This window comes from Fukomys damarensis, unplaced genomic scaffold (assembly GCF_012274545.1).
Source record: "Fukomys damarensis isolate Sample0158 unplaced genomic scaffold, DMR_v1.0_HiC HiC_scaffold_23, whole genome shotgun sequence".
Classification (NCBI taxonomy): Eukaryota; Metazoa; Chordata; class Mammalia; order Rodentia; family Bathyergidae; genus Fukomys; species Fukomys damarensis.
In genome coordinates, this window is record NW_022900935.1 from 29,702,425 (window position 1) to 29,713,723 (window position 11,299).

The following is an 11,299-nucleotide window of genomic DNA, read 5'->3' on the forward strand; positions in this document are numbered from 1 at the left end:
AGTTTTTGTGTTTGTAACTATAATAAGACTAGTCAGAACTTTTTTGTAGGTCAATTAATAAATTTCTTGTCATATGAATGAAAAGGAAAAAAACCTTTTACACCTCTGAAAGCAAAGACGGTTTTTAAGATGGGCCTCAGGCTGATGATTTATCTGATTGGAATATCTATCTGTGCAGGCTTTTAATTATTGCTTTGATAGCCATATTTGTGGGATAGTTGCAGCTGAGAGCCAAAACTGCTGTTTTGATAGCCACATGTAACTGTTCCCTATAGAGGGGCAGACTGTTAAAAGGTAATTTTAACTATTTCTTTATGCACTGTAAATCAGGTCAAAAGAGACCAAGCAGCACTCATTGGAGCTAAGTATGTATTCTAAACAGTGGTGGAAGAAGGCCTGTCAGGGCTCTAATCTGTCCTGCTACAGATGTCTACCTATGACAGTTTTCTCCATGTTGTCTATGAAGCCGTAGACCACACTTAGCTTTAGGTCTTTCTTTTTTTAGAGCCTCATTTATCATATCTCTGATAATAGTGGTCAGCCTAGCAAGATGTTCTTGAGAGAAATCATGACAAGAGAGGCAGTCCTCTGGAACCTGGGGTTGTGCCTATTTTTAATACCTATTTCTGTTTAAAACTGTTATTAAACTCATAAAGTTTCCTAGGAATGTCTTGTTCATTTTTTTATTCCATTAAGTTTATTGGTACATTTTAAGTATACTTTATGGTCACATTCATCATTGGGAATTTGTACCGGTACATAATATACCTAGGTTCTTGTTTTTTCCCCATTCCCCTTTCTCCCTTCCACCCCTCTACCCTCCCCTATTTACAAAAACTTTGTTTCCATTTTTCCTTCCTTCCCTTCCTCCTTTTCCTTTCCTTCCTTTTCCTTCCTCCGCTCTAGTCCCTCCCTAATTCCCCTCCCCTTTTGGACCTTTTCCTTCTATTTTGTATTATCTATTATACATTTTGGTCCTCATTTACTCTTGCAGTTTCTCACACCAGAGAAACTATTTGGTATTTACAAGTGTGTGTCCTATTTATTTCATTTAAGAATGTGGCTTTAATATGCATCTATTTAGCTATAAATGCCTCTAGTTTATCATTTATTGTGGCTGAGTAGTATTCCATTCTATTAAAAAAAAACGCATCTTTATCCATTCACCAGTTGATGGGCATTTGGGCTGTTTCTAGGATTTAGCTATTACAAACTGTTCCACTATAAACATGGGTATACATATAGTGCTGTGGTATGATGCTTTTAAATCTTTTGGGAAGACACCCATCAGGGGAATAGCTGGGTCAAATGGGACCTCTAATCCCAGCTCTTTGAGAAATATCTACACTGATTTTCACAGTGATTGCACCAGTCTGCACTTCCACCAAAAGTGGAGAAGGGTTATTTTCTCCCCACATTGGTTGATTTCTTGATAGCAGCCATTCTTTCTGGAGTGAGATGGAATCTCAGTGTGGTTTTAATTTGCACCTCTCACATGACCAGTGATGTTGAACATTTTTTCATAAATTTATTTGCTCTTTATAATTCTTCATCTGAGAAGTGTCTTTTCATTTCAGATGCCCACTTTTGGATTGAGTCTTTAAATTTGGGAGGGTCTGATTTTTTGAGTTCTTTATATATACTAGATAATAGTCCTTTATCTGATGAATAACTGGTAAAAAAATTTTCCCATGGTGTGAGTTGTCTCTTTACTCTGATGGTGGTTTCTCTTGCTGTGTTAAAGCTTTTTAATAAGATGAGGTCCAGTTGTTGATTCTTTGTAGTATTTCCCATGCGATTCTGTTCTTGAAGTCTTTGACTGCTCCTATGTTCTCAAGTGTTCTACCTATTTTCTCTTCCAGCATATTTAGTTTTCCTGTTTTAATATTTAGATCTTTGATCCATCTCAAATTTTTTTTTTTTTTTTTGGTACCAGGGATTGAACTCGGGTCCTTGTACTTGCAAGGCAGGCCGAACCGCTGAGCTAAATCCCCAGCCCCATCTCAATTTTAAATTAGTGCATGGTGAAAGATTTGTGTCTAGTTTCAATCTTCAGCTTGTGGAAAACCAGTTTCCCCAGCACCACTTATTAAAGAGGCTATATTTCTTCCATGGAATGTTTTTGGCTCCTTTGTCAAAGGCAAGGTATCTGAGTATGACTGGAGTTGTTTTTTCATCCTCTAGTCTGTTCCATTGATCCTCCAGGCTGTTCTTTTTCCAGTATCATGCTGTTTTTATCACAGTAGCTTAGAGATTGCGATACTCCCCCCTGCCCTTGCCTTTATTGCTACGAATTACCTTTGCTATTCTAGGTCTTTTCTGGTTCCAAATGAATTTTAGGATTTTTCTTCTAATTCTGTAAGCTATGCTGTTGGAATTTTGATTGAGATTGCATTAAACCTGTATAACAATTTTGGAAGTATGGCCATTTTCACTATATTCGTTCTTCCTATCCAAGAACAAGGGATATCTTTCCATTTTCTGACATCTTCTTCCAGCAGGCATTTTAAAAGCATGGGTTTTAATTAATTTCAGGTGTAACAATCATATTTAAAGAAAGAAGCGTTGCTAGCAAAGCCAGTAACCAGGAGACCTAAATCATTGCTTTTTAAATTATTATTATTATTATCATCATCATCATCATCATCATTATCATTATTATTGTTATTTGGTACTGGGGATTGAACTCAGTACTTTGAGTTTACAAGGCAGGAGGTGGCACCACTAAGCTAAATCCCTGGCAACTATTGCTTTTCAATCCAAGAAAAGAGGTGGGGAGGGGGTTGAGGGAGACATATTAAAAGGCAGCACTTTTCATTCTGCAAAGGAGATCACCTCTAGAAGTAAAAAACTAGCTTGGAGGAATTTTGTCCACAAAGAAGCCTTGAAGGCATCTGTGTTAACTATCTGATTATCTAGGCAACCTTTCTTAGCAGCAAGCCAAGGCTATGCTTTATTCAAGCTTTAAGCTAAAATTTTATGTCTCTGAAGCTTCACAGGTTAAACTTATACTCATTGCCTAACAGCCACAAGTCACATATTAGTAAAGGCACATTTTTCAGTTTCCTGTGTGCACATTAAATGAAGAGAAAGGCTGGCTAAAATTCCTTTTTATTCAAGTTAGCACATTAAAAAAACCCCAAGTGTAAATTGCTAGATGATTGCTATTTCCCTTCGGGAAAGACAGACTGTTGCAAGCTGCCTCAGCCTGGCTTCCTGGAGGGAGGGGCAGACTGACAACAAGGTGGTTCTAAAGTTAACTCCCAGTGAGTTGGAGAAAAGTTTAGGGGGAGTTTCTAACTTACTAGAAGAGAGAAAGGGCCCAGATAAATGCCTAAGCCACCTACCTCCCCCAAATCATTACTTACCATTTTACAAGTTTACAGTAAAGGTTTAAAATCCACAACTCCTTATTGAAGGTATTTTCCTCCCCTATATATAAATGATGAAAACCAGACCTAGAAGGGGGAGAGAGAGAGAAGGTTGGGTTTTCTCCCTTAAACTAAATGTATTCCTCACCTAAGATGACTTCCCTGTCTTTGGTGTTAACAAAATGCTCACTTTCTGGAGGATGCAACTGTGGCTCAGCCTAAAGGTCCTTAGTTGGAAAAGATTGGGGCTATTTTAGAGATCCTTCTTTCCTCTAATTTTATATGCCTCTCTAAGAAAAGTGCAAAGTGACAGGAAAAGATAAGAAATGAGACCAGAAAAGGAGGTGTTTTCTTCTCTTGCTGAAGGTGAATTACTTGCACAGCTTGCTCCTGGGTTAAAGATCAGGCCTGAAAGAAAACTGAGGCAGAACAGGCCCCACATTTTCTCTAGAGTATAGAGAAGGACTGAACTGGAATATCTTAGTGCAACCTGTCCCCCAAATCTTAAGAATGGCCACCGACCTATCAATTTTTAACTGGTGGATGGGGCTCCTGAAATTTATTAAAAGATATGTATATTTCTTAAATATAAACTAGATTTTATAAAAAGACCCATTTCATAGCATTTTAAAATTTACTTGTAGTTACCATTAAAGTGCAGTAGGTATTACTCTTACACTACTTTTCCCCTAGCACTGTTGTCTAACAAAACAAAGAATGCTAATGATTCAGAAACTTCCACAATGAGGGAGGTCTAAATACAACATGCAAAACAGGGATAAAATGTAATTTTAACAAAAGACAATGCTCAGAAGAAAATTTGAGCTTTGCCTCCTTGTACCTCTGGAAGCAACATGGGTCACCAGCTTCTCTACTGGAGCCACCCAAGGAAATTTGGCCAGGGCTCTCACTCTTGTTGTGTCTGCTCAAACCAACAGGGCCTGATCTAGAAATACAGCCTAAACATGTGCTGCCATCAGTATGCAAAGGATATCAGCTTCATCAAGTTGGATTAAGTGATCTTCAATGGACAGTATCCAAGACATTATCCAGGACATCCACTCAGTGGAAGAGACATGCTAACTCTTTGTATATAAAATTTAAAAGCTTTCAAAAAAAAAAAACTTGAGGCATACACAGTTGCAAGATGTAAGATATAAAATTTAAGATGATACCTAAACAAGCCACAGTCGAGAGACTATGAAACAAAAGCCAGAATCTATGAAACAAAGGCAAACTCTTACCTCTGTCCAATTATCTTGGTGGAAGACCTCTAAATGATGTAGGTTGTATGATCTATGGCCTTCCAAATGATATAAGGGAAATATTTTAACTCCCAACCTGCTGGTTGTCTGAAACACAGAGTTCAAGTTCTCTAAAATTGAAGAATGAATTCTAGGAACAATGGCGGTTGAGTAGGAAGAATTTATAAAGGGAAAGATAGCTTCTGTCTCTTTTAGACAGAAAGTGGGTAGCCCCAAATTCTCATTTTTTAAATTGCACTTTTATAGGCCTACATTGTGGGAGTTACTGTTCTAAACACTTTACAAATATTAAGTCATTAAATATAAGTCATTAAGCCAGCACAGTTAACCTCTTTTTACAAATGAGGAAACACATTGTTTCTGGCAAGGTAAGATCTCCAAATGGCAATTGTATTGTTCAGCTTTCCCAATGGTGGGACAAACAAACAAACAAACAAAAAACTGATAGCAGCAATTTAAAGGAGAAACTGGTTAATTTGGCACATGGTTTCAGATATTTCATGACTGATTGGCTCCAAGGCAGTAACATGATAGCAGAAGGACTTCAGCGGTCAAAGTTGCTCACTTCATCATGGCTGGGAAGAAATTGCACAGGGGAGTAGCTCTTCATCAGAGACACATGCTTCAAAGGCACTCCCTCATGATCTAATGATCTTCCAGCTGGGCCCCACCTCCTAACAGCACATTCAGCACTTTCAGTAGCTACATGGTCCACTTATCTTTCCAGGAGTCTCTTAACTCAGTAAAGTTGACAATTCAGTTTAACTGGCACAGAAGTTAAGTAATTGACCAAGGTCACAAAGCTATTAGATTAGAGAACCAGGACAATCACTCCAACATCTATGCTGCTTTCCCAATGCAAAGCCTTCAAAAATTATGTAGTATCAGTAAATATTTTAAAAATTTTAGCAATGAAATGTTGAGGAATCTAAAGGTTAAAATGATGAACTATATTCTACTAAAACCCTTTATAAACACTTGAATTCTTCATAAAAATCTTAGAATATCCTATAGACTTTATTTGAATACTTCTAGCGACAAGGAACTAACATGCAGGTAGAAAATTTTATTTTCCAAAATTACTTTTTCTGAAATCTACTTCTTTCAAGTTTTTAAACCATTTCTATCCTATTTTCTAAAGTCACACAAAATTAATTTCACCTCTCTCTTATGCTACAGTACTAAAAGTATGTGAAAAAAACAAATTATGGTCTACTTTCTGTCTAACTTCCAGGATAAACATTCTGTTTCCTTCAAAATTCCTTATATACGTGGAATTTCCTCACATTTGCATGTTTTCTTTTGTCATGCTCCAATTTGGCTTGTATCACCCCCAAACTGAATTCTACATTCAAGGAGTATTTCAACCACAATAAAATAGTATCATTACTTTTCATAAACACTATTAATATAGATTAATATTGAATTTTTAGATCACAAATCCCTGTAGACTTGCATCAACTATAGCATAAAATAAAGCCTCTAAGATTTTTCTACATACGTTGCATCTAATAACTATTATTTAGTTGTTTATTTAATTTTTGAACCTAAACTGAAAATTATTTAAGCTTATGAAATTGCACCTTATTGGAGATCAGTCCATCATTACAGTCTGTTGGGATCATTTAAAATGTTAGTAATTTTATTTAATGAAGTAATTATCCCTTTTAGTTTTTCTCAATCATACCTGATTCGGATACTATCAATGTTTATTAAAGATAGCAATTTGAATACCAAACATGAAAGAAACAAAGCTGTATGCTAGTTTAAAATTTTTTTATTTAAGTAAACTTTGGAGTTTGTAAATACTTTTTAATGACACTACCTAAATAAAAAAATAAGGCTTAGCTTAGATGACTTCTGATTGAACACAGGCTCTGTGCAAGCAGAACTAAAATGGAGTTAGAGAAAAAATTATCATAACTTTATTAAAAAATTTGTGTAATTCAGTAAAACTGTTAAAAATGCAAACAAAACTGTAGCATGTATAGCTGGAAGGCAATATGTGGCAATTTTTAAGTATCCCTCTTTACACCAGGTAGATGTTCATAAGACTAACTTTGAGCCTACAGTAAATTTTATAATCTCAGAAAAAAAGAATTTTAGAGACAGTTTATAAAATCAAAGATGATGAGAGAGTTGGGAAATAAAAATTAGAGGTTGAGGAAATATATAACCCTGGAGAAAATAACTACACAGAGTTAGGTAAAAGTGCTCTTGGAGATTGACAAATATTTTTGCAGTGCTTAAGAAACATTTAAACATTACTTCAAATATTAAAATTATTTGACACAGTGCATTTTTGAGGAGGGCTTAGGATCCTTTTTGAAAAAAAAAAAGGGGGTTGGTTTTGGTACTGGGGATCGACCTCAGGACCTTGTGCTTGTGAGGCAGGTGGCGGCACCACTGAGCTAAATCCTCAGCCCAAGGATCCTTTTTGAGAACCCAACCCAGGAGTCTCTCTAGAGATAAAATTCAGATGACATTAATTTAATCACTTAGAAGCTATGTCCAAAACCAAAACAAGTATAAAATCAATTATTATTGCCATAATATGTCCCTATAACAGAATCTAAAATACTTAAACATCAGCGTATAGATGAACTTAATTCTTTTATTTATAGTTTCAGCATATGCTGCATATGTACCTTTTATCTTGGAATATTTTAGTGCAAGAACATATAGATTCATAATGAATCTAGACAAAGCATACAGACAAAAGTACAAAATAAAAGGTGCTAATTTTTAAAAATATTATCTTTGCAGATCATATGGTTAAATACTGGAGAAGCTAAGAAAATCAACTGAAGATTTTTAGAAACATAAGAAACTTCAGTAAGATGGTTGGTTATAAAATTAATGTGCAAAATAAAAAGTTTTATTACATACAATAATAAAGCCACAATTGTGACAACCACCACAAAAAACAACCAACCCAAAAACATCCAATCATAAACTTGATAAGAAACATATAAGAATTAATGAAAAAAAGCATAAAAACATGAGAGACATAAAGGAAGCATTAAATAGAAAAAATATAAGCAGAAAAAACATTAGTTTTCTTTATTAATTTGCAAATTTAATACATTCATAATCAAAATAAATAAGTTTTTGGAATTTGATACATTATACAAACAATCTTCTAATGAAGCTACTATATGGAAAGTTTGTTTCCAGAAAAATAGCAGAGTAGATACTCCAAAGAGCTTTCCTGCTACATACAATGAGATCCTGGATAAAATACAAGTATAGTTCTTTTAAAGCTTTTCTAGGCATTCAATTTAGTAAAGCAAACTTCCAAGAGTAAAATAGTGACACAGTAATATGAAACTTAAAGTATGAGAGCTTAGTCAGTGTTAAAGTAGAGATTTTATTGTAATTAAATGCCAGAACCAACTCTAATATTGGTAGCAGAATGAGGAGCCTGTCCAAAAATGAGAGCTACCAAAACAATGGAGATCCCAATAATTAACTGAATTTTCTTAATAGGGATGAAGTAGTCCCACATTTATAACATTTCTGACTCTTATAAGAAGCAAGCAAAATATATTTTAGAGGGATATAGCTCAGTGGTAAAGTACCCACTTAGCATGTACAAAGCCCTAGGTTCAAAGCCCCACCACCAAAATACAAAATACAAAATCTTTAAAAATTTTTTAGAATAAAGTAACCCTAATTTAGATTTCCATGATTCTATAAATTGAATTCAACAAATTCTATGAATTCATAATACCAAACACACTAGGAAAAAAGTCATCATGAGAAAAACTACAAACAAGAAGTTTAGACCCCTACAAACCTCATATATTAGCAGACTAAAGAGTAAAAAATAAATCAATTATTATTATTATATTTAAAGTCATCAATAAAAACACAATCAAAATGACTAGGCAAATTAGAAGTTAAATAAAACTTCCAAAAGTGAAAAATACAATAAAAGGAATTGAAAAATTCAATCAATGAGTCAAACAACAAATTAGCTACAGCAAAATATAGATAATAGGTGTGAAGTAAAAGGAAGATGTAGATAAAATTTTGAAAATATACAAAGAAAGTGAAAAAGATTCTTTGCTTTCTGGCTGCCTTGAGGAGAGTACCTTTTCCACTTCATGTTCCTCTTCCATGTGTCCTACCCTGAGGTCAGCAGACTACAGACTGAAAGCTCAACAAACTGTGAGAAAACTAAGCTGAAGTAATTTGGCCAGGATCATACAACTAACAAGTTTCATGATGGAATTTGAGCCCACAATGGTCTGAGCTCAAGACCTGTCCGTCAGAGGAAATCTACAATCACATTTTATCAAATCCTCACTACCAGCACTATTCCAAAAAAAACTAAAAAAATTAAATACCATGCCCTGACCCAGGAACAATTGCTTAGAATGTGTGTGTATCATAACAGCCACAAAAACAAAACCTCTAGTCCTAACTGGAAATGTTGATGCAGATGAAGAGGCTAGAAAGCACCAGAGAGGCATCCTGTGTCCAGATGGGAGTCCTGAATATCATAAGGTCAGGTTTTCTCCTTGCCCCTGGTGCAGGAGTTTGAATTCACGGCCTCATACAGGCTTGGAAGTCAATTCTTTTCCAAACTAACATGGAAGTTTAAAGTTTTTCTAATCAAAATACTAGAAGAATATCTTTCAAAGCTTGGAAATGCCAGAAACATAAACATAAAAATTTAAGATATGATAAAATTAGTCCCAGAAACAACAGGAAAATAATTTTGAGGGGAATATTTAGGGGGAAAATGTTCCTCATTTCATATCTTACATAAAATTAAAATCTAAGTGGTCTAAGTAATTTTTTAAAAAATCTTTTAAAACAGAAAAAGGAGAAAGAAAAAATAGTTAATGCTAAAAACAGATCTCCAAATGATAATGTACTTTCTAAACAAAAGTTGGATAAAATCATGAAGTGAAAAAAATCTCTACTATCTAAAAATGTAAAATTTTGCTAACCAGAAAACACCAACCACAAAGTTCAGCTACTGTACTAAGAAAACACTAACACATAAATTTAAAAATATTTTAACACAAGACAAAATGTTCTTGTTAATAAACTTTAAAAATGATTAATCTCAATTTTTAAATGCAATTTACAAGATACCATATTTTCTATCAAATTTCTGTAACTTAAAGTATAATGTATTTGGTACATTACAAATTTCAGTAAATATTTGTTTTATAAAGGGAATGATGAGATTCAGTAACAGTTACTTCTGCTGGTTGAAGTATAAACATTTTTCTTGAGGAAAACAAGAATATGCACAAAAGGGAAAGAATGAAGGAAGGGAGAAAAAGGGAAGAAAGGAAGGTGGGGAGGGAAGAAAAGGAAGGAAGGAAGAAAAAAGAAGAAAAGGCATTTCATTTGTAAAAATTTATCTAAGAGAAGTAATTAGAAATGCAGGATTATGTCAGAGTAATTTTATGTACAATAAATATAATTTTAATAAACATAAATTATATATTATATAATACTATGAAATCTTATGCAGTTATTAAAACCCCCATTTTGAGAGTGTGTAGTGATACAGAAAACAAAATGTAATGTTATATAAGAAACAAGAGTTGTTCGGTGGTATAGCACATGCCTAGCATGCATGAGACCCTAGGTTCAATCTCAAAACTCACTGGGACAAACTCTTGTAACCATTTCATTCCCTTTGCTTTGTACTTGTGCCATGAAGCAGTGGCCAGCTCTGACTCAAGTCCACAGTATCCATTCACAGGGGCTCTGTCTGGGTCCCCACTCCCTGCCTCATGCCTTCTCTGAACTCAACAAAGCTTACTGAATCTGCACAGGCCCAGCACAGCCTGGGAATCCAGAACCGATGCAGAAATGAAAGTCCCTCATTCTGTGGGGCATTTCTGCTGAGCTATAGATGTCCCTTGAACTCTGAAATTCTATGCAAATTTCAGTGTGTGTATTAATTTCCTGGGAGAAACTCGTACCTTTCATCACACATGGAAATAAGTCAATTTCCGGAGAAAGGAGAGCCACATGTACAAAGGAAACATTAGAAGAAAGATAACAGAAGTCTAACACTTGTTATTTCATGTGGGATTACAGCTGTATGGAATTTTAGATGTATTCTTCTTGATTTTCTGTATTTTAAATAAGGAACATGTATGAAGAAGTTGAAGATATCTTAGATATCCAGTAAAAAGCAAATGATTAAGAAATCATAGTTCATATGCTGCCATTTAAAAAATTTGGGGATGTTTTAGTTGTTTTTCCTAAGTTACTGGGGATTGAACTCACAGCCTTCATACTAAGCTACATTCCCGTCCCTTTTTAATTTTCTTTTCTTTTAATTTTGAGACAGGGTCTTGCTAAGACCCTAAGTTGCCCAGGCTGTGCTCAAACTTGTAATCCTCTTGCCTCAGTCCCCAGAGTGCTGAGGTTATAGGTGTATATTACGATGCCTGGCTAAAAAGGTGTTATAAGAATTTTAATTTTAAATTAACTTCCATGCTGTAAATGTGTTTTATGTTTAAAGAGGAAGCGTTTTTGAAATGTAAATAATAATAATAATAAAGAACTTTAAATGGCTAAAAAGAAGTAAAAAAGAAAAGATGAAAGTTTAAGTGCTTTAAAAAGATCTAACATATGCCCAAGCAGATTCAAAGAAGGAATGGAAATGTAATACCTGAGAATATA

The 11,299-nt window shown here is 34.5% G+C and overlaps 1 pseudogene; it reads left to right on the forward strand.

The window, feature by feature from the left end:
• Positions 1-4,225: 4,225 nt before the first annotated feature.
• LOC104852546 lies at positions 4,226-4,387 on the forward strand (annotated as a pseudogene).
• The last annotated feature ends 6,912 nt before the right edge of the window (positions 4,388-11,299 follow it).